A 14,426-nucleotide genomic window follows, 5' to 3' on the forward strand; every position below is an offset into this window, starting at 1 on the left:
GACATGCCAGCATGGAGCTGCATATTCCTGATCACTTTCAAATAAGCAATGTAGTATATTATTTCCTTTATGTGTTTTTATACTACATGCTGTGCAAGATAATTGACTCCATGACAGATGTCTATATTTCAGAGGAAAATTTACTTATGAAAGAACAAACATGCATTACTTTAACATAGGGCTATTCATTATGTGGCCCACAAGGTAATTTTTGATGACTTGTAAATTGAAATTAATATTTTCTTTTGTCATTCTGAATATGCATAAGCAAATCTGACTATTTGACTCAATTTGAAGCTTATTTTACTATATCATAATAACCTAATGTTCTTAATCATGGTTGGGGACTCTTAAATCGTGTTTGAAATGCTGTAGAATGAGGAAGGACTCACTTTTAATTCTTTTCAGAAGAGCCTATGTACCTGAGCATTTTTCAAGTTGTCTAGCATAAGGTTCTGACATTGGATCCATCCTTACATTGAATGATATGATTATCAGAAAGGTGTAAAAATAAGGGATACAGAAAAGAGTCTTCATAAATCTGCCTCTACTGTCTCTATTCTGCTTGAAATGTCACTCTTTCCAAACATTAGGAAAGGATAGCATCTGAGGTTCCTAAAGGTTTTGTATGAGATAGAAGGGGTTGGAGACCTGAGTGGGCAAATTGGAAAACACTTTCCATTGGAAAACAAAACAAACAAACAACCAAAAATAAAAAGCAGAGCTGGGCATGGTGGTGCATGTTTGTAATCCTAGTGACTTGAAGGACTGAGGCTGGAGGATCACAAGTTTGAGGTCATCCTCAGCAACTTAGCAAGATCCTCAGCAACTTAACCAAGACCCTTTATCAAAATCAAAATAAAAAAGACTGGAGATGTAGCTCACTGCCCCTCGGTTCAATCTCCAGCACCAGAAAGAAAAAAATAAAAGGAAGGTTTTATGGAGGAATGAGTGTACATTTCCATGTACTTTGAAACACTGCCTAAGACCAATGTTGTTACCTGTAAATAAACCCTCTCATTTTTTATAGCTGCAAGATTTTTTTTCACAGGAAAAATGGACCTTTTATCCACATGAGCTGATTGAATAGCTTTTGCAATAACACTATACATACCATTAATATAAAATTAATTTATATGCAGAGATTATTATATTCAGAAAGGATCTAAGTTTAATTAGTTCCTTTTCAGGGATGATTTTCCTTTTAATAAAAGAATGAGAAACTTTGTGCAGGCTAGCCTCTTCCGGCCTCTTGAACTTTCAGTGTCCTAGCCTTTTTAGCATTAGAGGAAATAAGGGAAGAAAAAGAAAGTTTACAATTAAGTTGGATGTAGTCTTTTTGAAAGTAAAACTGGGACACTAAGCATTGCTTCTGTAATGACACTTTTATAGAGGCTATCTCAGGTGGGTAGAACCCTGAGAACATGGGGAAAGGTAACTTCTCACCCAAAGTGGATGCTAATTCATGTTTGTGTCAGGCCTGTGCACAGACTGAAATGCCCTGAGGTTGTAACTCCCAGGCTCTGAGCTCGCAGACAGCTTCATTAGGCACAGGACTGGTTCTCTGCCAAAACTTTGGCTGTGCCAACCAAGACTTGAAAGTATGAGAGATGGTAACCATCATCTTACATTTAGAAGTTTTATTCTAGCTTCTCTCCCACATTTAAAAATGCAATCACCATTGAATAAGAAAATTATCTTGAAACCAAAATGTACTGAATTGAACTTGAAAAGCAGCAAATCAACAGCAAAGGACTTCTACCCATGCATATTATATCCTGTCACCAAAAAATAACTTAATTTTTTAATAGGAGATAAAGGCATACAAAATTTATTAACAGCACATACTCTTAGTGATTAACCCATAATTTCAGATTGAAGGGAGACTTTCAAGTGTTCCCCCCCCCACCTTTCTAATTCAGACCAGGGGGAAGGATCAAATTATCTAGGAGATGCCTAAAGCTGAAGAACAGTCCTGAGGGGCGGGTAACTGACCCAGCTCTGTGCCTTCTTGCAGCCTACTTGACCTTCAGTTTCCAGAATGAATTTCTCTTTGCTGGCTGTGAGCCTGGGATTGTCAACCTGTCTTGGAATTTAGGTTGAGAAGTAGAGCTCCAGGAGACCTATTCTATAGGACCCACTGGTTTATCCTTGTCTATGCATAGCTCCTGGAGTTTCTGTTGGGAGGCAGTCCAGATTTTTCACTGTAAGAATGGGTGGTTTCTCAATGGAGATATGTTTTCTTTCTGGGAACTTTAGCATGGTTTAAGGAATAGACTTCATTTCCCTGGCTATCCTGTTTAAGTTGGCACTTTCCTTGCTTCTTCTCCAATCACTGGCTTCGTCTTCATCTTCTTCAGAGTCCCTTTTCCCAACCTCCCCCAGCCTGGCCTGGCTCTGAACTGGCATGGGAGAACTTGGGGAAAGAAGGAATAAAACTCTGGGAGAAAGAGAAGAGGCGGGCACTGGGGAAGGAAGAGGATCAGTTACCTGCCTGCAGAAGGGGAGAGGCAAATACCTGCTCGCAATTTAATGCAGATCGATTTGTGTGTGGGGATCCGGGTTTATTGTCAATAACACACACTATGAAGTCCCTAGGGTATAAAACCTTAGGGCTGGAACTCCCCACTCCCTGGATTCCTGCAGCGGATTGGAGTTGGCCTGGTTTCCTTGCTTCCAGTTTAGGGATAGAGGGGATTTTGTGTGCAAGCTGGGGGCTTTTCAGGGTTAAGGTTTCACAGAAAGGAATGTGCAGAGGAGGTGGGAAGCCAGGCTAGGAAAGCACCTCCGTCCTCCCAGCCCTGTGGTACAGGCAGGGAAGCACTGCGCAGACCTAAGCAAGGTGGCCTGAGTTCGGGGACCGAGCTACAGGAGGTGGTGTGTATAGAAAATGCATCGCTTCTGAGGTTCAAACCCGCGTCCGATATGCCAGTTTCGCGTACTCTTTGGCAGAGCCCAGTTCAGAGCCAGAGCCCGTGGGCAGGGTCCTTCGTTCCCTCGGGAAACGTCCTCCTGACCAGAAGCAGAGCGGAGGGAGAGCCGGACATTTTCCTCGGCCTTCTCCTGGCAGCTGACGTGGCTACCTCGCAGGGCTGCTTTTAGGGACAGTGGACTCGGGCGGGTCAAAGAAAGACTTTCAGGTTGGGCCTTCACTCTTTTCCCCGGGGCCATGGGGCGGGAGTTCCAGCTCGTGGCCATCTCCAGCGGCATGTGAGTCCAAACACCTAGGGCACCCGGTTCCCCGGGAAGCTGCGCGAGACGCGGGGAGACTCCGCTGGGTTGTTCCCCAGCCCTCGGGCCCCGAGCGCAAGGGGCAGAGGCGGAGCTGAGCGGCGGGCGCGGGGCGGGACCGGAGCCGCCCCGGGGGAGGGACCGGGAGCTGCCCCGGAGTCGAGGGCGAGCTGCGGGCCGGGGTGGGCCCCGCGCGCGCCGGGAGGAGGGAGCGCCGGCCACCGCCGCGGTCGCCGCGTGCTCAGCTGTCCCCGCCCAGGGACCCGGAGCCTCCAACTAACTCCGCCCGCCGGCTCCGGCTTCCGTCCCGCACCGAGCCCGCGGTCGCGCAGGTTGGTGCCACCGCCGCCGCCGCGGGGCGGACAGGGAGAGGATGTGGGTGGGAGCGCGGAACGGGGTGCGGGAAGTTGGGCAGATGCTGGGCCCTGGACGAACATCCTGCTGCTTCAGTTGCCTCCGCCTCTTGGCGACCGAGACTGTAGTCGATTTCCTCCAGGCTCCCGGGTCGCGGGATCCAGTGTCGACCGAACCTCCACGCATTCCCCAAACCTCTCTCTGACCATCCGTCAGCACCGCTGGTTCCCTGGCCAATGTTTGAGGGATCCCTCTCCCCTACTGTCCTTCTTACCTTCTCACTTCTCCTAGTGTCCTCACCCTGTTCCTATTCTACCCCCAATTTGAACAACTCTCCGGGACGGCGGGAAAGCCTCCAGTCTCCCTGGCCCGCCCTTGAGACTAGTTTGGGGCAAACAGGCCGTCGCGCAGGTGGAGAGCAGCCGAGTGGAGAAGCGACCTGGGGGTGCTGGTGTACCGGCGAGTGCCGGGAAGCGTGGAAATTCCCTGTCCTTCCCGTTGCTGTGCCCGCCCAGCTCTGCTCTTCCTGCGGTTCCTCCAGCCTTAAGAGTAATTGTAATACACCGGAGAAGGGCAGTCCTTGAGGCAGAATGGAAAGTATCCGCCAGTTCAGATACTAGTTAAGACTGGCTTCAGTTATCTTCCATCTGAGTGGCCTGTGACCCTACATCGGAACTTACGTGTTGTCGTCTGCAACCTGTGCATCTACTCTGCCTGCCCCTGAGGGCCCTTGTGAAGATTCAGTGGGACAATCTAGGGGTGTTATATGGTTTTTGAGCCAAGGTCTTTTGTCTGCTGAAACTGCATGCTGGCCGATGCTGTCCTAATTCTGAGTTCGGATCGTTTAGCTGAGATGAGATTGTTTCTCTAGATGTTTTGGTCAGTACCTCTGTTGAGCTAAAAGACAGGTGTTCCTCGAGTTTATCTTTAGGGTTCTTATTTAAAATCGTCTCTTTCTTACCAAACTCCCTACTTGAGAAGCTAAGGACCTTACATCTTATACCAATATGGTCATGGAAATTTAAATAGCAGGAAGATCTTATTGGTCTTAGTCCTTGGAAATAAGAACTTCTCTTCAGTTGCTTTCTATTCTTTATAATGTCTTTTGTGTCCTAGATTCAAACTTAAATTTACTGTCAGTGTTCATAATTCTGGAAAGAGACCTTCATTTTCATAAAATGATTTCAGACAGTTCAAACTACTTGTGATATATCATGTGTCCAGCTTCTGTTAATCACAGGCACAAGAAACATTGTTAGTGCCTTTCTACTTCCACAAAACAAGCAAGTAAATGACCTAAGAATATCATCTTTAAACTTGGTATCAAATGACCAAGTCCTTTTGTTTATGTATTTCTAATTTAATAAACAACTTCATGAGTTCCTATATTGTGCAATACACTTTGCTGTGTGCTTTAAGATAGAAAATTAATGGAATGTGATCCTTGCCCTAAAGGGCCTTCCAATCTAAATTGAAGACATATTGTTTTATATTTTATGTGAAAATCAAACATATTCTAATAACAATGTGGCAAACACAATGCTAAGAATGCATTATATAAGGCACTTTCAGATCATAATTTGGTGAATCTGCTTGGTAGACTGGAGCAAATATCAGATTTCCTAAGGAGATGCTTTCTTTTTTCTACCACTCTGTCACTGAGCTACAGTCCCAGCCACTTATTAATAATAAATGGGAGGTATTTTCTAGAATAAAAATTCAAATGGTTCTACTTCATCAAATAAAGTATACTTGGAAATGAAATGAATTCCTCTTTTTTAGAATGCAAGCTTCGAAAAGCATCCTATACATGTATTCTGTGGTCATCAAATATTAAATGTTGTAGTAATTTCAATCCTAAATTTACTAAGCAAGTCAATAACTTTATGGGACTCTCATGCAATTTTTCCTTAGCTTTTTGGGAAAGGAAATTTTAATGGCTAGAAAAGTATTCAGAGGTTACTTGTAAAATGTTTGTTTATTTTATCCCCCCCTTTCCTTTTTTCCTTAATAAAATTTTTAATTGGCTGGAACTCGAACACTTATATGCCTGATGGGTATTGAATTGACTCTGGAAGTTTGACCTAAAAAAAATTAAGACACAATAGTGAAAGTTTTCTTTTAGCCATCTTTTTTTTTTTTTTTTTTTTTTTTTGGCTTAGGGCAAAAGATGAGCAAGAATTCCATCTGAAAAAGATAGACCAGGATTCTTTCCTTTCCAGCTAGGTTGTATTTCACATGACCCAATGACATTTCTGATGTATCCAACTACTGGCTTTGTTGAATTTCTTAGGGTTTAAGTACCATTGAGTTTTTTAGAGCTTTGATTAAGCACACACAGTAAAGCATGGCAGGCTAAAGGGCAGGCTGAGAAAGTTAGTGATAACTTTACACTTGGCCTTATTGTGCAGTACCTTTATTTTCCTATTTGTGAAATGAGATTAAAGATTCTTGTCACTGCCCTGGAAACTATGGTTTGGTATAATAGTTGAATATTGAGCCAGAGAGCTTCAGAATGTGCAAAAACGTTCTTCATCTCTATAACTCTTTTAGGGAAGAGCTAATTGTTAAAACTGCATTAAAAAAAACTCAAAAATAGGTGGTGAATAGAGAGACAGAATTTTTTTTAATATTTATTATTTTTTAGTTTTCAGCAGACACATCCTTGTTTGTATGTGGTGCTGAGGATCGAACCAGGGCCGCACGCATGCCAGGTTCCGCTTGAGCTACATCCCCAGCCCTATTAGGTGGTGAATAAAGTTGTTGGTGTCGGTGTTCTCAGGTCTTCTGGGAGAAATTTTAGTCATCTAGTATCTCCTACTATATACTGTTCTGTTATGGAACTTTATCTTATCCAAGGTTGTATACTGTGTGATTTTGTCTCTTCTGGGGCACATTAAAATTCTCCATTTTTAAATCATATATGGTTAAGGATTTTCTTTGGGTTCTAATGGGGCTGGGTTTGAATTCTCCCCAGTTATTTACCTGCTTATTTAATTACTTAACTTCTTAAATCCTTAGTTTTTGCATCTCTGAAATAGGAATAATGGAAGTACTTGCTTTAAAGGACTGTTGTAGGGATTGAGTGAGCTCATCTATGAGAAGTGCTCAGCTCACTGCCTTGTTTTATAGATATTACTGTGCTACACATGGGAGTGGGGGTAATGGCATTTCATAGACCCCACATTTTGACAATAAATAATATTTTAAAATACATAAATTTACACATATCTTAAAGAATTTGAAGTAGCCATTCTTCAGGCAACTTGTGTCCATTATTTATTCAACAAGTGTTTGTTGAAGCCAGGGATGGGGCACTTGCCTGTAATCCTAACTACAAGGGTCCCAGGCAGGAAGATCCCAAGTTTGAGGCCAGTGTGCGCAATTTAGTGATACCCTATCTCAAAATAAAGTTTTTTAAAAGGAGCAGGGAATACAGATCACTTCTCTAGCATGTTCAGGGCCCTAGGTTTAATTCCCAGTACGATCAAAACCCACAGCAACAAAAACAACAAGTGTTTATTGAGTTCTTTGTATTTGGCTCTTTCCTAAGCACTAGCATACAGTGATGTATGAGACAGACATAGTTGCTCTATAATGACCTATATAAGTCTAGGAAAGGATGCCTACTTGTTAGCATTTTTATACTACTGTGTTCTTTGTGCCATAACAGGGATAGTGTAGGGAATCACAGAAGACATGGGGGATGTTAGGTCCTTGGTGGGTGAGCATACTACACTTAATCATCTCATCCTGGTTGGGTTGGTGGTGTCGTGGTCAAGAAAAACATCCCAGAGGATATAAATCCACTAAGACTTGAAGCAAGAATAGTAGCACCTCAAGAATTTGGAGGGTTGAAAGAGTGTTCCATCCAGATCAAGAGGATATTAGATTGGATGTAGGTGAATAATATATAAAAAAAAAATTAAAAAGGGAACAGAAGGGAGATGTATGGCAACCTGAAGAATCCAGGTTTTGTTTAAAGAGAACAGTAGATACTCAGCTTTAGCCAAGTGTTGTCAGGTTGGGATGTAGGCCAAGTGTTGCCAGATGCCCAGATTTTAAAAGAGGAGCTTAAAATTCACATTTTATAATATGAATCTCCCAAAATGTGAAATGGCCCAAATGCTTTTTAAACTATTATGTGAACCAAACCAGACAAATTTGTAGTTGGAATTCAAGGATGTCATTTTATCGTTTCTGCTTTTTAAGGAAGTAAAAGTTTAATGTGGCTAAAGGAATGAATCTTAGAAGGACAAACAAGGGAAGTGACCACAGATCGAGGCAGCATTACATCATTCGGGGACTTGTTGAACTTGCTGCGGAGGGTATTGTGTGACATAGAAAGGACAGTAGGTGACATCAAATATTGAAACAAGAGTGCCACAATTAGATTTATATCACACAATAAATTCTGGCTACTGTATAAACAATGCCTGAGAAGAAGAAATAGATGAAGCAGGATAACCAATTGGGAAGCTTGCAAAAGTCCTAGCAAGAATTAACTAGAGTTGCAAGCAAGATATTCAAGCAAGATGGAGAATAATGAGTAGATTTCAGAGGTGTGTATGATACTAACACTGTTAGAGACCACTCTCGTGTTTATTCACTTAGATTTGTGTATGGATTATGAACAAGGCAAGTTATTGCTTTCATTGTAGAATTTCTTCTCAAGGCCATTTATAAATATTAGATAGCCTTGGAAGATAGAAGTCTTTTTTTTTTTTTGCTTTTTTGACAGCTAGGCATATTATCCAGTATAAAAGATGCAGGTACCATAAGCCCAGGGTTCTCCTTTTGTACTGTAAATTAGTTAGTATACAGGTATCACCTGTCCCTTCACATCATACTGTGAGAATTGGTGTGTCAGGGAATTGGCACAGCTACGCTGCTATTCCTATTACTGTTATTTTTATGAGTAATATAGTCCTTTGTCTTTGATCTCAGAAACTTGTGTCTTCTCCCAACATCTGTGAAACTGGCATGCTAATTTATTGGCTTGCAAGTATGGTAAAATCTTAAATCTTAACAGTTTTCAAGAGCCTCTAGCCACATTGTCTGTTTCAATTTAAAGTAATTAAATATAATAAAATTTTAAAATGTCAGTTCCTCAGTTGTACCACCATTTTTCAACTGCCTAATAGCCACATGTTTAGTGTCTACTACATTGGGTAGAACAGAGAGAGAACATTTCTGTTACTGCAGAAAGTTCTGTTGGATATTGCTTGTTTAAATCTTCAGATTTTTTTGAGTTGATGGGTAAATAGAGATAATAGAAGCTGTTGACTTTTGACAACATAAGCATGGTGCTACTCTTTGTGTTAAGATTCATAGATATTCCTCTAGAGGATATATTTCAATTTGGATAGTATATATAGTTTGGGGGAAAATGTACAGTTATCTACAATGTCAATTTGAGGTTGTGTGGCAACAGAAGTTCCACATATGTTTGGCACTACTCAAAATCATATGACTGAGATTAGGATATGTCTTAAAAGGAATTTGAACTTCTGAACACTCTCTTGAGCTTCATCTACTAGCTATCCTAAACACAAAAGAATAAGAGCCTTATATTAGCAGTGAGGTTCTAAAACATAGCCAATCCAATGGCACCCAAGTAGTGTATGCTGCACCCAAGCTTTTCTGGCCTGGACTCACATAAAGAAGGGAAGATAGGAACAAGATTTCCAGACGGTTTTTGTTCAGGGATTTTAAGAGGACAGCATCAAGAAAGAAGGGAGCTGGACTCAGAAAATGAAAGATGCAATATTTTAAAGCCTAACTTTAATTGACACAGCAGAGATGTTAGGAAATGCCAAGAAACAAAGCAGCCCATCCATGACACTTTACAGATGGGAGAAGCACATTATTATAAGGGCATGGACCACAAGTACTGGGAAGTGAAAGCACAAAGAATGAGAGTCCAGCTAAAACCATAGCTACAGCCAGGAAAGACAGTTTTTACCTGAACTGAGTCTGCTGTGGACTGGTAGTCAGGTACAACACAAACAAAACAAAGGATAGTGGTATAAATGCACAAAAGTCACAGCTGAGGACTTTATGAAAGAATCCTGCCACCACCTGCTATCTCCATGCCTAGAACCTCCCTATAATAATATATTTCAGATGTTGGGGATTTAATTTACCTATGCAAAAAAGTTTGCTTTTAAATAGTACTTATGTGTAATGTAGTAAAGTTTTATTTGTATGAAGGCTAATCAAAACTTCCAAAAATCTGAGTCTTAGAAGATGTTAGAAGTTCAATTTATTTTTTAAGCTTTTATATATATAATGCAGAATCTGCTTAGGTTGTCATCTTTTAGAACTCTTAAAGGGAACCTTTATAAAAAGATAAGCTAATTTTGAAGTAGTATGATAACTGTTTGCATGTAACTGGAGCCTTCTAAGTGTCTAAAGAAAACTGGTGTAGGTTACACATGAACTTCTTGTTTAGGAATTATGTCAACAAATCCTTATTTTCAGAGGTAATCCTCAAATTTTAGTAAGTTTGGGAAGAGCAGAGGTCATGTGCTAATAGGTTTGTACCAATGTAGACTCTTCATAAAGCCAGCATTTGTTAATTAGTGAGATTTTACTTCATTTAGTTTTTAAATGCTACCTTATTAAATGTCTTTTTTTTTCCATTGTGAGTTTTGAAAGCTCATTTCTGTAGGGATGGGAGAGGCTTATTATTTCTCTTCCAATCACCCTTTTAACCTCCTAAATCTGTACAGTCAGTTGTTCAATGTGCTTTCATTTTTCCTTTCTGTTTTGTTAGCCACAGTTCTTATCTTGTATTTCCTTGTGCCTCCATTCTTGTTAGAGAAACAGCATGAAATTGGAAATACTCATTGTCTGTTGTATTTTTGAAGATCAGAATTTTCACCAGCTTTATGCTGTCCTTTCTCAGGCAGGGCGTGATAAGTAAGTCATCTTTGGAAAACTGATTCCTGTAAAACTGGAGTATGCTGTTGAAACTGTTGGTGCTCTCTCCTCAAAAATAAAGCCAGGAGACTTGCTGTTTATTGCATGAGTCACTGATGAATTCAAGTGAAAGAAAACAGATTTTTTTCCACACTCATCAGTGTTCCATTTTATTTTAAAAGAAGCCCAAAATAAGGAAATAAAAGTAAACTAATAAGCTCTTTCTTTCCCCCCAGAGAATTTAGAATTATATACATTCTAATGTTTGGGGAATAAAGCAGTAACAATGGAGGTTAAAAAAATCAGGCCTTGTCCTTTAACCCATGTAGTGCTCAGAACTTTTTAGTGTATACATTTTCTCAAGCTGCACATGAGTAACTTTAATCAGGAGCAAAGTGGGTTCTTTCTATTATATGCCATTTTCTCCATGGCCCTTGCCTCACTTAGCTATTACTGTATGCCTAATCGACCACAGTGAAATGTCTTTAAAACATTTTCCAGGGAACTAAGGACTTTGGGGAGAATATTTTTTTTGATAATGGAAAATGCTAAGGAGAGGAAAGTTTGGTTGGTTTCTCTGCATAGATAAATGTTTCCAGAGCAGACTGATGAGTCAAGGATCTGTGAATAGGATATGTAAATGTAACCTTTCACCTAGTTACTGTCACTACCTAAGTCATAACTAAATTGTTTAAACTGGTTCTCTTCTAGTTTCTTAATGAAACAGATTCTCTCAGTCCCATTATTTTCCAGTCAGTAGTCAGGGCTGTTCCAAAGTTTGCATTGTCCTTGGTTTCCCATCTCTTCTTTTGTTTTAGTAATAGCTCATTGTCATATAATTGGTTCTGACTGATATCTTTGCTTTCAGCTTTACTTCAGTATTTGCAGAAAGTTTTTATATCTCTGTATTTGACATTGACATTGATTTCTAGCACTTTGGATTCCAGTAGAGTATGAATCTCTGTATTTTGGTATTTTTCTTTAGCTCTATTTTTTTGTTTTATTTATTTATTTATTGTTTTGGTCCTGGGTATCAAACCTGGGCCCTTGCACATGCTTGGCAAGTGTTCTACCACTAAGCTACATTCCACTATGCTTGATTCTAAAGACCTGATAGTGAGCAAAAAAATTCATGGTCTATACTATCCTCGAATGAAGAATCCATGAAGAAGACAGTCACTCATTAGACAGAACATTAACAATAACTGGTGATGATATAGTCATAAAGGTAAATGCTCTAAAATACAGCAATTTGATTTTAGGAGCTTGCATGATTGAAACCTAAGGAAGTGACATTTGATTAATACTTGAAGTGTGAGTAAAAGAATATGAGAGAGGGTGGGAAGAAGAGTCTTCCAGAAAGCAGAGGGAATTATCCTTTGTGCAAAGGACCTCTTACAGAAAGGAAGAAGTACAAATCAACTAACTGAGGAGAATCAAAAGGAGAGTTAGTAGATGAGGCTGCACCTAGGCTGAGGCCAGTCCATGCAAGGTCTTGTTGTCCATATTAAGAATTAAGTTTCCATCCTGATAACAATAGATAATGCTGGTGACTTGATGTGATTTATGTTTGATGAAGTTGTCTGTGGAGGAATAAATTGGAAGGGGGGCCTGAATGTCAGTGGGAAGAAGTTGGGTGGCAGCTGCATTAATCCAAGAGGAAAAGATAGCATGTGCATACTGAAAAACAGCTAGTGAAGATGGATCAAAAATGATTTAGGGGATAATGTCACTTGAACTTGGGAGTAGGATGGGATGTTTTAATTCATTGAACAAACATTTTAGTGAGCTCCTACTTAATGTAGAGCTCTGTGCCAGGTTCTAGGAATAAAACTGTGAACAAGACATATAAGATCTTTGTATTCATAAACTTATGCATTTATGTGAGTGACAGATAATCATTAAAATATCGTTTTAGGTAATAATAAGTCCTATAAAGAATGAAATGCATCAGTATAATGGAGTGGAGAATGTCAGGGAAGGGTCCTCTTAGGATAGTCAAAAGGGACATTTCTGAAGAAGTAGTTTGAGCAAAGACCTAAATAAAGTAGAACTAACCATGCAAAGAGCCTCTGCTTCACAGAGGAAACAAATATGAGGTCTCCAGGCTGGTACAAGAGGGATCCTGCCCCCAGTCAAAGACTACCACAAAGACCAATGTGTCCAGAAATGTGGAATTGAGGGGAGAAAAAGGTATCGAGGATGTCTTGCCAGTAGCTGAAATTGAAAACATGTAAATAGAGTCATTGTCTCTTCAGTCCCGAACATTTTTTTCCGGGCCACATACTGTACCAGCCCCAGTACCATTTGTTATGCCACTCAAGGGATTTTTAATGCAGCAGCTAGAAAAACCTCCTTTATCACATCATACCTTGCTCAAGAACTGACAGTGAGAACTACATTTCCATCCTGTTGACCACCACCCAAACTCTTTCAACCCCATTTACCATTACAATCGTCCCTCAACTTTTGCAGTAAGCTGAGTGAAGTCCTTCCTGCAATATTTGTTTAAGGCTTCCTTATAATTCATTCTTTTTCTCCTTGGCATTGCATTTACTCATCATAGGGCCTCTTTTCATTCTATAGTTTATTTCCATCGTTTCCATCAAGGCTTAGTATCACAAGTTACGGGTTGCTTTTTCTACCAATTTCTTCTGATTTATTCCATCTTACCATGATCATTGAGCCCCTCAGCCTACTCTGTCTGGGATACTATTTTTGTCTTTCTTCTTTGAGCCACTTGAAGAGGAACTACTTTTAAAGTGCCACCAGTGTTTCAAGTTAAAATATTTATGACTATATTCTCTCTTCCTAGAAAAGATTTGGCACTAACACTTGCTTTGCCATGTAGATAGAAGATTGAAGGGAAAATTCACTTCGACTCTCTGAGGGTTTGCTGGAATATACTGACAAAGGTTAAATAAGAGAGAAGGCCTACAAATTTATTACTGTGCAAAAGGAGAAAATCATGGCATGGAGGATAATTGCAGGAGTGTGATTGCTCACTGGCCCAAAATTATTAAGAAAGTTCTGCACCCCCTGTTCTACATGGGAGAGAGAGAACAGGGAATGTAGGCATACATTTTGAGGTTTTGAGGAAATGAATGTAGATAGTCTTCTTTGGAATTTGAATGAGTTCAAAGGAAAATACATTATCTTGTAATGGAAGTGTATCCAGATATGGTTATATTCCTTTATATTCTTTTCTGAGATACATAGTTGGCTTTCAGGATGGGTATGGAGAGCAGTCTGGTCTTAATGTAGATTAGGAAATTCTATAGAGTCTCTCCTTACACATGGGTGGGCAGAAGCAATACAAGATTTTCCTTTAGATCAAGTGTTCAGCATGCCCAACATGTCATATTAGGGGTGTTATGGTTTATATATTTGAGGTGTCTCCCAAAAGCTCATGTGTGAGACAATGCAAGGTTTAGAGGTGAAATGAATGAGCTTTCATAGCCTTCACCTAATCAGTGCATTAATCCCCTGATAGAAATTAAATGGATGGTAACTGTAGGCAAGTAGTTTGTGCCTGGAGTAGAATGGGTCATTGAGGACATGCCTCTGGGGTATATATTTTGTCCCTGGGACTGGTTCTATCTCTGCTTCCTGATTGTCATGTCCTGGGCTGCTTTGCTGTATCACACCTTTCTGCCTGACCTCAGGTCCAGAGCAATGAAGTTGGCTGTCTTTGTGCTGAGATTCCTGAAATTCTGAGCCTTAAATAAACTTTTTCTCCTGTACATTATTCTTATGAGGTCTTTTGGTCATAGTGGTGAAAAAGCTGACTGAAAAAAGGTGATATCATTCCCTGGGGAGAAGAAATGGACATTGGGTAAACATTCACTTCTCCAAGAATCATGTTCCTTTTCTATAAAATGAAGATAATAATCTTCCTCTTTTACATTCCCAGTGTA

General features: G+C 40.2%; 1 protein-coding gene across 8 annotated transcripts in view; it reads left to right on the forward strand.

Moving 5' to 3' along the window:
* Positions 1 to 3,395: 3,395 nt before the first annotated feature.
* Positions 3,396 to 14,426, forward strand: part of Pam (peptidylglycine alpha-amidating monooxygenase) — a 292,525-nt gene continuing 281,494 nt past the window's right edge. For all 8 annotated transcript variants that reach the window (XM_077800613.1, XM_077800609.1, XM_077800620.1 and 5 more), the window contains exon 1: positions 3,396 to 3,563. The gene's annotated coding sequence lies outside the window, so the exon portion shown is untranslated. The remainder of the gene's footprint in view (positions 3,564 to 14,426) is intronic.

Source organism: Urocitellus parryii, chromosome 1, assembly GCF_045843805.1.
Source record: "Urocitellus parryii isolate mUroPar1 chromosome 1, mUroPar1.hap1, whole genome shotgun sequence".
Lineage (NCBI taxonomy): Eukaryota > Metazoa > Chordata > Mammalia > Rodentia > Sciuridae > Urocitellus > Urocitellus parryii.